Genomic DNA, 13,868 nt, shown 5'->3' with positions numbered 1-13,868 from the left:
ACTGGCGTGTCCACATTTGCGGCACTTGCAGTGGCATTGGGAGCGGTGCATTGTGGGCAGCTATTGCACAGAGCACCTCTTCCCATTCTGACGTTGTGGCTTGAGGGAAGGGGGTGAGGGGCATTCTGGAGCCTGTCCCCACGCCCCATGATGCATCCGTTCGCATCCCAGCAATCTCTCTGCTTCCGTCCACAATTGACGCCATCTTTCAAGATTTTTTGTACTGCGTGCTCTGTCTTCCCTTTTGATCTGTGGGAATGGAGCCAAACTGCTGAGGAATATGCTGACGAGTCTCACCAGCACATCACGTTTGGCAGTCGAGTTACTCCTTAAGATCCAAAGTGACAGTGAGGACTCTGAAGATGATATCGACACGAGTAATGCATACGACACGAGATTGCTTGTGGCATTCACGGATATGCTCACCACCATGGAATCGCACTTTTGGGCTTGGGAAACAAGCACTGAGTCGTGGGATCACATCGTCATGCAAGTCTGGGATGACAGGCAGTGGCTGCAGAACTTTCAGATGAGAAAAGCCACTTCAATGGGACTGTACGAGGAGCTCACGCCCACCCTGCAGCGCAAGGACATGAGATTGAGAGCTGCCCTGACGACGAAGAAGTGGGTGGCTATTGCAATCTGGAAGCTGGCAACCCCAGACAGTTACCGATCGGTCACTAACCAATTTGGAGTGGGGAAGTCAACCGTTAGAATCGTGTAGATGCAAGTTTGCAGGGCCATTAATTGCATCCTGCTCAGAAGAACCGTGACTCTGGGTAAAGTGCATGATACTGTGGATAGCTTTACACAAATGGGTTTCCTAACTGCGGAGAGGCAATAGATGGAACTCATATTCCAATTCTGGCACCAGCCCACCTAGCCTCAGAGTACATTAATCGGAAGGGGTATTTCTCTATGGTTCTCCAGGGTCTTGTGGATCACCGTGGGCGTTTCATTGACATTAAGGCAGGCTGGCCCAGAAAGGTGCATGACGAACTTCACAGACCAGAAGATCACCATAGGGGAAGTCAAAATGCCCATTATGATCCGTGGAGTCTCCGCTTACCCTTTAATGCTATGGCTCATGAAACCCTACACAGGGAGCCTTGACAGCAGCAAGCAGTGGTTCAACAAGGGCTGAGACGGTGCAGAATGACTGTGGAGTGTGCTTTTGGCCATTTAAAGGGCCGCTGGCGCTTTCTATATGAGAAGCTGGAATTGGCCGATAACAGCATCCCCACAGTTATATCCGCATGCTGTACCCTCTGTATCATTTTTGAAGGGAAGGGTGAAAGATTCATAGATTCATTCAGGCATAGAACTCGGAGGTTCAACATCTGGAGGCTGAATTTGAACAGCCAGAGAGTGGGACTATTAGGAGGGACCAGCGTGGGGCTGCAAGGATTAGGGATGCCTTGAGGGAGCAATTTGAGACTGAAAGCCACCATTACTGTCTGGTGCCCTGCACGGGAGTGAAGTGCAGTGGTTCCAATGTTAGTAGGAATCTGTGTTTGCTACATATGATACACTGACTTGCAGTGCCTGTTGTTTTCCTAGGCTAAGGTATCTTTTACGTTATGCAATAATAAAGAATGTTTTCAAAGCAAAAAAATCTATTTAATGAAAAGAAAATGCATTTATTGAAAAGAAACAACTGCTTGGGAAACACAAAGGGCAAGGGGGTGGGGTGGGGAATGGTACAATCACAGGTTTGCATATGTCCTGTTATCATACTCAGCCTTCTTGTTTGGAGTGCTGTGCAATGAGTGCTGCACTGCAGGATGACTATACTGCATGGTGATGAGGGTTGAGTGCAGTGGGTAAGGGTCATAGTTTTCAGGGCTGGGTGGTGAAGCTACAGGCAGCTGGTGGCGATAAGAACCCGGATGTTGGGGAAAGTGGGTTGGAGGTGACATGGTGGCACAAGGGAAAGAGTTTGGGGACAAGGGCTGCAGGGGGGGAGGGGCGGTAATGCTCCATCTCCATGGCTACAAGCACCTGGATTGAGTCTGCTTAGCTCTCCATGATGCTTATCAGCCACTCTGTGCTTTGGTGCCGGTGATCCACATGCTGCTGGCGAACCATCATTTCACTCTCCTGCTACTCCTGCACTTTTTCATTTTCATTAAGGGAGTGCTGCATGACTTCATGCAGCATGTCCTCTTTGCTTCTACGTGGCCTCTTCCTGAGTCTTTGCAGCCTCTCAGCCGGTGATAACAAGGACGGCTGAGATCTCAAGGTTGCATCTGTAAAGGCAAAATGCAACACTTAACAGAGGCAGCATTGTTCACACCAGACAGAGCAATGATTCCCCTGTACTTAAGGAGGGCAAGCACAGTCTACACAGTGGCATAATTTGCCTGTCCCAAAGTGAGCGCACATAACCCCCGGGAGCCCCAAAATGGTAAGTAAGCACAGGGGCAAGGGGGATTGATTCTTTCATGGCTGTACTGTCCTCTGGGTTTTTGTGCCTTGGGGAGAGCGAACAGCGGCAGGGGGCCTCTATACTGAACACTGTCCCCACATTTTCCAGAGTTCATCCTGGAAGATATCTCGCTGCTGATGGTGACCTGGGAAGCAAGGGCGGGTCTTCTACTGCAATGCGGCTTCTATCCTGGCTCATATGCCGTCTTGCCTGTGTGCAGCAATAGTCCCCCCGTCCCCCATGGCACAGTGGCATGGACAAGTTAGCCTGACTGGGACAAGGACCACAGTGGCTCTCCCACAAAACCAGCGCAAGCACATTGCCCAAGTTCTGGATGAGACCTTTGAAGAGATCACTGAGGCCGATTACTGCGATGTGAGAGAACACATCAACGCCCTAGTCCACATCTAGGCATGCATGCAACCCTAACCCTCCGCGCCCCAAGAGCCTGTACCGAATAATTTTCCTTCCCAAAATAAAAGCCACTTACCGGGAACCTCCTCTGGTGTTTGTCCTTCCCCAAGCACCGTCCGCTACGACTCTCTACCTTCCTCCTGGCCTGAGAACAGCTCCTGGCTGCATGCATCTAGGGATGCCAGGGTGTCTTCCTTTTCCTCAGCACCCTCACTCCCGCTTTGCTCCTCCTCTTCCTCCTGCCTTGTTGGACTGGGCTCTGAAGTGTCCATGGTGGTCCTCAGAGTGGAGGTGGGGTCACCCCCAAGTATTGTGTCCAGCTCTTTGTAGAAACGGCAGGTCGCGGGGGCAGCACTGGAGCGGCTGTTTGCCTCGTGGGATTTGCGGTGGGCAGCTCCTTCACTTTAATCCTGCACTGCAGTGCATCCCGGTCATGGCCCCTTTCCATCATGTCCCTTGATATCTGCCCAAAGGTATCGATCGTAATTCCTATGGATGGAGAACAGCTGGGACTGGACAATTTCCTCCCCCCAAACACTGATGAGGTCCAGCACCTCGTCATTGCTCCATACTGAGGCTCGCCTGGTGCGTGGAGGCATAGTCACCTGGAAAGATTCACTGAGAGCACTCCACGCCTTGCTGAGAAAACAGGAAGGGGATTTTCAAAATTCCCAGAGAATTTAAAGGGCAGGTCTGATGGTTGGTCACCTGAGGACGGGGAGTAGAGTTCAAAGTGATGACCAGAGTGGCTAGAACAGGCATTGTGGGACACTTCTGGAGGCCGATCAGAGTGCATTAACAGACCAAGGCATCCACACTGGCACTGCGGAGCTCCAGCGGAGGTGCATCAAACGTTATTCCACTCACCGAGGTGGAGTACCAGAAACGCTCTAGCCAAGGAGTCAGAGCACTCTACGTGCCTTGCCAGCGTGGACACGTCGAGAGTTAGAACTCACTGGGCTGCTCTAATGCGCTCAAACTCACAAGTGTAGCCATGCCCTAATGCTTTAGGACCGACACAGCTACAACTACACTGTATACGAAGACAGAAGTGACAGGCGCCTAACTGCCATTGACATTTCATTTGAAATTTTCCTCAAAAATTTTGAGCAAAGTATTTCAAACCAAACATTCCCAACATTTTGGTTTGAAATGTTTGTGGGGGAAAACCAGTTTAATGCTGTGTTTTTGAGTTCAGATAATTTTGAGTTGCTGTACAGGGGAAATAAAGTGTGACAATAACTTGTTTAAAATGGAGAACTTTTTTTTCTGCACTACTGCTGAACATAAAAACTGCTGAAAGGATTTTGTTCAAGCTTTATAAATAGTATTAATAATATTTATTATTATATTTCTAGTATGTATGTGTTGCGGTAGCACTGAGGAGCACCAGTCATAGACCAGGACTCCATAGTGCTAGATTGTACAAACACAATGAATTCTTATTTGGACAGAGACCAAGAAATAAATGTTCAGCTGGGGTAAATTTCCACAGGCCTATTAACTGGATCTGTCCCCATGTGTGACTGAAGATGAATTTTTCACAGAGGTATGAGAATATGAAAGCAAGACATTGTAACTGATCCTGTTTTGCAGCTTAGCTATAGTGGTCAAGTCTGGGCCAATAAATATGGGTTATTGAAAAATATTTATTGTATATGTAGCCATATATTTTGTAAAATATATCATTTATGTATAATTTTAACATAAAATGTATCAGAATATATAACTGGTTCAGGTACACTAAATTTATGTCATCTATATGTTAATCATGTATTTATTAAATCAAATGAATATCGTATGGTACTTCAGTCATATACCAGTATACAACATATATAGCTATGAATAGAGCCAATCATATTTAAAATGTTACTAAAAAAAGTACCAAATTTCATAATGTTTCAAACATATTTTAAATGCAAAAACATTGGGCCTAATCCTCAGCCAGGGATGACACATACTCTTGGGGGGGGGGGGGTGGGTAGAAGCACAATTTAAAGATTCTGATGGGGCAGAACCCCACGTGTCACCTCTGGCCCCTTTCCCACTCCCCATGCATTCCCACACCCATTTCAGCTTGCCCCCACTTCCCTCACAGCTCCTTCCCCACTTACTTCTCCCATCATTTTCCTGCTGCTGGCGCAGTGTGGACCGGAGCAGGTTCCAGACATCTACTGTCAAGCAATGGTAACTATGGCTAGAGGTGAGGAAAGGACGGGACTCAGCATGCTTCCCCTTGCCTCCCCTGGTGGAACTGTGCTGCCAGTCCGGTTGCTGTTCCCTGTTCTTGGTGCCGCCTACCGGGGCTCAGTGGGAGCACTAGGTGCTGGGGTCTTTTCCTGGCACGTGCCCCTCAGCTACACTCAGCCTGACTCCTACCTTGACAGAAATCTGGGGCAGGGGCAGAGGAAGAGAATGAAGAAAAGGTGAACTGAATTAGAGCCTCATAGGAAAAAGCAGGTGAGCAAGTCTGATCATACCCCCAGTTTTAACATCCTACTGTCCCTTGGCTTTTGTGACTCCATCCTCTCCTCTTTCTCCTCCTCCTACTCCTCTTATCATTGATTCAGCATCTCATTTGCTGACCCTTGCCTCTTCCACTTCCCATGTTTTTGGCTTACGTCTATTCCCTTTCCCTAGGTGAACTCATCCAGACATCTGGCTTTTACTAATATCTTTACAGCAGTCAGTCACAAATCTACCACTCCCTTCCTGATCTGTATCCTATTGTCCAATCGCTCACCTGGGCATGTCTCTTTAACATCTTCTTGAGGCTTTCTTATGTCAAAACTTAAAATGGCCCCAAATTCCTAATCTTTCTTCACAAGTTCTCCTCTCTTTATCCCATTCTTTGTCATCACAGACAGCAACACCTCCCTCAGGCTCTTGCCTTGACATCATCTTCAGCTCCAGTCTCTGAAGACCCACACATCCACATGCTATCTTAAACACGCAACTTTTTTTACTCCCTCCACATTTCTAAAACTTACAAGCCTTCGTTTCCTGCATTGATTACTGTAATCTCATCCTTTCTGCCAACTGTTTTCCAAGCAACATCACAACTTCTCAGTGAGGACTATACCTTTGTTAAATTTCAACTTTAAACTTCAGAGGTGAAATGCTGGCCTAATTGAAGTCAATGGAAGTTTTGCTATTGACTTGAAAGGAGCCAGGATTTCACCCCACCTGCTTTTATTATAGCCCTGGTAAAAAACAAAACAAAAAAAACAAATAGGTCAACATTTTTACAAGTGAAAAACAGTACTTCATTCAGACTTCTACTTTAAAAGAAGTCTGAAAGGAACTTCCTCAAATGCTCCAAACAAATTCAATGCAAGACCCTGAGCCTACGTTGTGATACATGTGGGTGGACCCCTGTGCCCCAACAGACTCCAAAACCTAAAAGGAGAATGTTGCGAGCTTCTGAGATCTGTTTCACAGGGTGTACTTATAGTGGATGCTAGCTGTGCCTGTTTTATAGAAGATGCCAACCTGACTTGCCCCTAAGAACTGCATAACTATCCTCACTCAGAATTCAAGCCAACTATTGCTGCCAATGGCAGTTGTGTTTGTGGATTGAGAGGGTTAGATCTTACTTAAATACAAAAACTTGCCTTTTAAAATCTGGTGGTGAAGTGTTATCCTCAGGCTCTGGCAGTTATTTTAAGTCAGAAGAAAACTACATGCCATTAAGTGTAAATTACAAGATTGTGTGAATGCTGATTGGAGCAACTGAATTAGTACTATACACACACACAGATATCAATGAGTTGCCCCAATTTATGGCACATTTTAATTTGGCCCTGTAACTTGAAGGGTCTCATCTGATGTCTGAAAGATTGTTTTTTGCTTTGCAATGAAGTCATCAGAGTGTCCTTTGAATGGGTCTTTCTTTGTGAATCCAGTGCTTTCATAGAATCATAGAATCATAGAATCATAGAATATCAGGGTTGGAAGGGACCCCAGAAGGTCATCTAGTCCAACCCCCTGCTCAAAGCAGGACCAAGTCCCAGTTAAATCATCCCAGCCAGGGCTTTGTCAAGCCTGACCTTAAAAACCTCTAAGGAAGGAGATTCTACCACCTCCCTAGGTAACGCATTCCAGTGTTTCACCACCCTCTTAGTGAAAAAGTTTTTCCTAATATCCAATCTAAACCTCCCCCATTGCAACTTGAGACCATTACTCCTCGTTCTGTCATCTGCTACCATTGAGAACAGTCTAGAGCCATCCTCTTTGAAACCCCCTTTCAGGTAGTTGAAAGCAGCTATCAAATCCCCCCTCATTCTTCTCTTCTGCAGACTAAACAATCCCAGCTCCCTCAGCCTCTCCTCATAAGTCATGTGCTCTAGACCCCTAATCATTTTCGTTGCCCTTCGCTGTACTCTTTCCAATTTATCCACATCCTTCCTGTAGTGTGGGGCCCAAAACTGGACACAGTACTCCAGATGAGGCCTCACCAGTGTCGAATAGAGGGGAACGATCACGTCCCTCGATCTGCTCGCTATGCCCCTACTTATACAACCCAAAATGCCATTGGCCTTCTTGGCAACAAGGGCACACTGCTGACTCATATCCAGCTTCTCGTCCACTGTCACCCCTAGGTCCTTTTCCGCAGAACTGCTGCCGAGCCATTCGGTCCCTAGTCTGTAGCGGTGCATTGGATTCTTCCATCCTAAGTGCAGGACCCTGCATTTATCCTTATTGAACCTCATTAGATTTCTTTTGGCCCAATCCTCCAATTTGTCTAGGTCCTTCTGTATCCTATCCCTCCCCTCCAGCGTATCTACCACTCCTCCCAGTTTAGTATCATCCGCAAATTTGCTGAGAGTGCAATCCACACCATCCTCCAGATCATTTATGAAGATATTGAACAAAACGGGCCCCAGGACCGACCCCTGGGGCACTCCACTTGACACCGGCTGCCAACTAGACATGGAGCCATTGATCACTACCCGTTGAGCCCGACAATCTAGCCAGCTTTCTACCCACCTTATAGTGCATTCATCCAGCCCATACTTCCTTAACTTGCTGACAAGAATGCTGTGGGAGACCGTGTCAAAAGCTTTGCTAAAGTCAAGAAACAATACATCCACTGCTTTCCCTTCATCCACAGAACCAGTAATCTCATCATAAAAGGCGATTAGATTAGTCAGGCATGACCTTCCCTTGGTGAATCCATGCTGACTGTTCCTGATCACTTTCCTCTCCTCTAAGTGCTTCAGGATTGATTCTTTGAGGACCTGCTCCATGATTTTTCCAGGGACTGAGGTTAGGCTGACCGGCCTGTAGTTCCCAGGATCCTCCTTCTTCCCTTTTTTAAAGATGGGCACTACATTAGCCTTTTTCCAGTCATCCGGGACTTCCCCCGTTCGCCACGAGTTTTCAAAGATAATGGCCAAGGGCTCTGCAATCACAGCCGCCAATTCCTTCAGCACTCTCGGATGCAATTCGTCCGGCCCCATGGACTTGTGCACGTCCAGCTTTTCTAAATAGTCCCTAACCACCTCTATCTCTACAGAGGGCTGGCCATCTCTTCCCCATTTTGTGTTGCCCAGCACAGCAGTCTGGGAGCTGACCTTGTTAGTGAAAACAGAGGCAAAAAAAGCATTGAGTACATTAGCTTTTTCCACATCCTCTGTCACTAGCTTGCCTCCCTCATTCAGTAAGGGGCCCACACTTTCCTTGGCTTTCTTCTTGTTGCCAACATACCTGAAGAAACCCTTCTTGTTACTCTTGACATCTCTTGCTAGCTGCAGCTCCAGGTGCGATTTGGCCCTCCTGATATCTTTCCTACATGCCCGAGCAATATTTTTATACTCTTCCCTGGTCATATGTCCAAGCTTCCACTTCTTGTAAGCTTCTTTTTTATGTTTAAGATCCGCTAGGATTTCACCATTAAGCCAAGCTGGTCGCCTGCCATATTTACTATTCTTTCGACTCATCGGGATGGTTTGTCCCTGTAACCTCAACAGGGATTCCTTGAAATACAGCCAGCTCTCCTGGACTCCCTTCCCTTTCATGTTAGTCCCCCAGGGGATCCTGGCCATCTGTTCCCTGAGGGAGTCAAAGTCTGCTTTCCTGAAGTCCAGGGTCCGTATCCTGCTGCTTACCGTTCTTCCCTGCGTCAGGATCCTGAACTCAACCAACTCATGGTCACTGCCTCCCAGATTCCCATCCACTTTTGCTTCCCCCACTAATTCTACCCGGTTTGTGAGCAGCAGGTCAAGAAAAGCGCTCCCCCTAGTTGGCTCCCCTAGCACTTGCACCAGGAAATTGTCCCCTACGCTTTCCAAAAACTTCCTGGATTGTCTATGCACCGCTGTATTGCTCTCCCAGCAGATATCAGGAAAATTAAAGTCACCCATGAGAATCAGGGCATGCGATCTAGTAGCTTCCGTGAGTTGCCGGAAGAAAGCCTCATCCACCTCATCCCCCTGGTCCGGTGGTCTATAGCAGACTCCCACCATGACATCACTCTTGTTGCACACACTTCTAAACTTAATCCAGAGACACTCAGGTTTTTCCACAGTTTCGTACCGGAGCTCTGAGCAGTCATACTGCTCCCTTACATACAGTGCTACTCCCCCACCTTTTCTGCCCTGCCTGTCCTTCCTGAACAGTTTATAACCATCCATGACTGTACTCCAGTCATGTGAGTTATCCCACCAAGTCTCTGTTATTCCAATCACGTCATAATTCCTTGACATCACCAGGACCTCCAGTTCTCCCTGCTTGTTTCCAAGGCTTTGTGCATTTGTATATAAGCACTTGAGATAACCTGTTGATCGCCCCTCATTCCCAGTATGAGGCAGGAGCCCTCCCCTCACAGACCTTCCTGCCTGTGCTTCCTCCCGGTATCCCGCTTTCCCACTTACCTCAGGGCTTTGGTCTCCTTCCCCCGGTGAACCTAGTTAAAGCCCTCCTCACTAGGTTAGCCAGCCTGCTGGCAAAGATGTTCTTCCCTCTCTTCGTAAGATGGAGCCCGTCTCTGCCCAGCACTCCTCCTTCATGGAACACCATCCCATGGTCAAAGAATCCAAAGCCTTCTCTCCGACACCACCTGCGTAGCCATTCGTTGACCTCCACGATTCGACGGTCCCTACCCAGGCCTTTTCCTTCCACGGGGAGGATGGACGAGAACACCACTTGCGCCTCCAACTCCTTTATCCTTCTTCCCAGAGCCACGTAGTCCGCAGTGATCCGCTCAAGGTCATTCTTGGCAGTATCATTGGTGCCCACGTGGAGAAGCAGGAAGGGGTAGCGATCCGAGGGCTTGATGAGTCTCGGCAGTCTCTCCGTCACATCACGAATCTTAGCCCCTGGCAAGCAGCAGACTTCTCGGTTTTCCCGGTCAGGGCGGCAGATAGATGACTCAGTCCCCCGGAGGAGAGAGTCCCCGACCACCACCACCCGCCTTCTCCTCTTGGGAGTGGTGGTCGTGGAACCTCCAACCTCAGGACATCGCATCTCATGCCTCCCAACCAGCGGAGTCTCCTTCCGCTTTCTCCCCCCAGACATATCATCTGGTCCACTCTCCGCATTGGTACCTGTGGAGAGAACATGAAAGCGGTTAGTTACCTGTGTCTGTGTTACTGGAACCCGGACATTCCGCTTACCTCTTCTGGAGGTCACATGTTGCCAAGCTTCTTCACTGGCCTCTTGGCTCCTCTGTGCAACCTGCTCTACATCTTTAGAGCTTTGTGCCCCTAGAAGGCTATCCTGAGTTTGGTCCAGAAAATCCTCAGTCTCTCGTATACAACGCAGGGTCGTTACCTGTTGCTCCAGACCTTCAATCTTCTCTTCCAATATGGAGACCAGCTTGCACTTTGTACAGACAAAGTCGCTTCTGTCCTGTGGAAGAAAGACAAACATGGCACATCCAGTGCAGGTCACAACAGCTGAATTCCCCCCTTCCATATCACCTACCTACTACGGAGCTTCCTCAGAGACGTTGGCAAGATGTAAGCCTCACTGGGCTCGCTCCAGGCGAACTCCCAGGCAAACTCCTGCTGTGAGCTGCTCTGCTGTCCCCGCTGCTCCGCTGCTCCGCTGCCGCTCAGCTGGTTCGCGAGGCTCCGGCTATTTTTAAACAGCCAGGCTTCCCTGACGCAAACACACAGACACCCTAATGCCCGCCCCCTGCAGGCTAGCAGCCAATCAGACACTCACTCAGGCTCCCTCCCAGCAAACACACGCTCGGATACTTCCTCAGCAAGCAAACACACACACTCGGATACTTACCAGTCCCAGGCAAACTCCTGCTGTGAGCTGCTCTGCTGTCCCCGCTGCTCCGCTGGTTCGCTGCCGCTCAGCTGGTTCGCGAGGCTCCGGCTATTTTTAAACAGCCAGGCTTCCCTGACGCAAACACACAGACACCCTAATGCCCGCCCCCTGCAGGCTAGCAGCCAATCAGACACTCACTCAGGCTCCCTCCCAGCAAACACACGCTCGGATACTTCCTCAGCAAGCAAACACACACACTCGGATACTTACCAGTCCCAGGCAAACTCCTGCTGTGAGCTGCTCTGCTGTCCCCGCTGCTCCGCTGGTTCGCTGCCGCTCAGCTGGTTCGCGAGGCTCCGGCTATTTTTAAACAGCCAGGCTTCCCTGACGCAAACACACAGACACCCTAATGCCCGCCCCCTGCAGGCTAGCAGCCAATCAGACACTCACTCAGGCTCCCTCCCAGCAAACACACGCTCGGATACTTCCTCAGCAAGCAAACACACACACTCGGATACTTACCAGTCCCAGGCAAACTCCTGCTGTGAGCTGCTCTGCTGTCCCCGCTGGTTCGCTGCCGCTCAGCTGGTTCGCGAGGCTCCGGCTATTTTTAAACAGCCAGGCTTCCCTGACGCATACATTCCCTTTCATACAGTAGTTTGTTATTCTGCCTATAAATATCAGTTGTTCCCAGCCCCTACAGTCCTACCCTAAGCCATACTATTGTAACTCTAAGAAATGTTGTAAAACTGGCTCTACTGTATAGTGTCACTGTGAGTGCTCTGGGTGTCTGGTAGGATGCTGGATATATCATGAGCTTGCAGGCAAGCACTGTTGGAGTTCCAGGTCTTATGAGTCGGAGAAAATCTTGTTATGGGTTAAGTGAAAATTCTATTGAGATTGATTGATCAGTGTGAACTCACCCTTCACTTAACGTAATTGTAAGCATAACCCCCACACCTGAAACAAAATCTGTATATGAACCTGTCCAGAAGCTTTTTGCCGAGTATAGTTTTGGGTTGGGTGTGTGTGCATATATGAAGGGAGATCACACAAAAACTGAGAACCAATGAGTACAGAGAGAGAGAGCATGAGTGCCAAGCAGGAGCTTGTAAGCATAACCTGATCTTGAAAAATGCTGGAGAGAGTGCTTTTTGGTCTGGTGTGAGCTAAAGAGTCTTGAGGGTTGTAAGATAAGAAACTGCTCTTTTTGTTCTTGGTTCCTTCTGTGGTCAGAGACTGGAGACTTTGTACATTCCTTGTAAATAAACAAGATTGCAACAAATAAAATACCAGACCCCATGAATTTCTACATCCAATTTGAACATCTCCAGTATCCCAAACTTTGACAAGCCGATCTAGTTGAAAAGGGGCACCATAGGCACTAAACTCTATGGGGTATAGTCGATTAATGGTCCCATTAGCACTCTCTGATTCTGAGTAAGTAGTCGCTTGTATTAGTAGGACTGCCAGAAACAAAAATGCACAAATATCTAGGCACAAAAAGTTTGTTACAGTAAAAGATCAAACCAACAGTTCCCAACCCAGCCCCAGATGGCCGTCCAGAACAGGGGTGTAAAAATAGCAAGAGGCCTGTACCATTTCCTTGGCACCATCTTCCTCCTGTGCACATGTAATTGCCCCCATGCCTCCTGCTTGCTGGGCATTGTGCTGTGCACCATCCACCTGCTATGGCTACAGCTTCCCTATAGCCATCCAGCTCTCAGGCTGATGTTATCTGGCCTTTCCTTTGCAGCCAGCTTCTGCTCTAGTGCCCATAGGCCTACTGCTGCTGTCTTCATGCAGCCTCTGGCTCTTTTAATGACTCTCTTTACTGGCTGGATGTGATGAAGATTTTGAGATCGATTGTTATTTTAATAAATCCATCCCCAAGGAGGAGTGTGGAGTTTGATTTAAGGGTCCCAGAGCTGAAGTAGAGGGAAACTGAGGCAGGGGTGCTTTAGTAGAAAAGTGTAGATGTAGAATGATTTTGGGGAACCTGTTTTTTAAGCAAGTTAAATCCAGCCATACGACATTTTTAAAAGAAGGTAGGGAAGGCTAGCAGGCTGTGTTATACATAGTGAGGTTTTACCTGAAATTCAGTACTGGCTACCTTTAGAAACAAATTTGGGGACAAATTGAATCAACCTGTTTGTGTTAACTCAATGTGCAATAACATTTACATGTCAGCAACTGATGAGTTGTTAGTTTGTGAAAATAGGTTTTACAAGCATAAATTCCACAGTGTGGGAAAAAGTGATAGTGTAACAACTGCACGCTCAAGTGATTGTGTGTGGAAGGATATGTGAAAGTTTGGCTCTTGGATTCTATTGGAACAATTAATATAGGAATGGTCTGTGAGTGATTTTATATATCAGTATATTTGGCTATTTAATTTGAATTTTATTGGCAGCAATACATTTGTTGATAAACTGCAGCCATAATTCCATCTTTTGGTACTGAAGGAATTTATCATGGAAGGTACTCAACAACAGCAACTCAGCACCATGGTCTTTTAAAGTACATTTGTCTTTATTCTCTTAACTTTTGCTCAAACATGTTGAAGCTTTTAGGGGAAGTAGTTTGGGTACAATTTGTAACTTCAGTATTGTAAAAGTTGTGGGAAAAGGCCCTATACATTCTAAAACCAGCTTCAGAATCTACTGCTTCATCAATCTGAAAGTATCTAGGAATAAAAACTGTCTAATTCTTCTGGAAATCAGAAGCCTAGGTTGTCACAATCCTTATTCAGATTATGGCTCCTGTTGTGGGGAAAAAGTGCAAGGAACTGGCCAAAAGAGAG

The 13,868-nt window shown here is 47.6% G+C and overlaps 1 protein-coding gene and 1 long non-coding RNA gene across 3 annotated transcripts in view; one reads left to right on the top strand and one right to left on the bottom strand.

The window, feature by feature from the left end:
- The window catches only part of NALCN (sodium leak channel, non-selective), a 389,689-nt gene that overhangs the window by 219,849 nt on the left and 155,972 nt on the right, over positions 1-13,868 (top strand). The window lies entirely within an intron of this gene.
- Positions 2,122-3,121, bottom strand: LOC122457988. The gene is made up of 2 exons (XR_006277799.1): positions 2,919-3,121; positions 2,122-2,249 (listed from the first exon to the last, which is right to left on the bottom strand). It is a non-coding gene; the product is annotated as an uncharacterized LOC122457988 (long non-coding RNA).

This window comes from Dermochelys coriacea, chromosome 1 (genome assembly GCF_009764565.3).
Source record: "Dermochelys coriacea isolate rDerCor1 chromosome 1, rDerCor1.pri.v4, whole genome shotgun sequence".
Lineage (NCBI taxonomy): Eukaryota > Metazoa > Chordata > Testudines > Dermochelyidae > Dermochelys > Dermochelys coriacea.
This window is presented reverse-complemented; position numbering and strand designations above follow the sequence as displayed.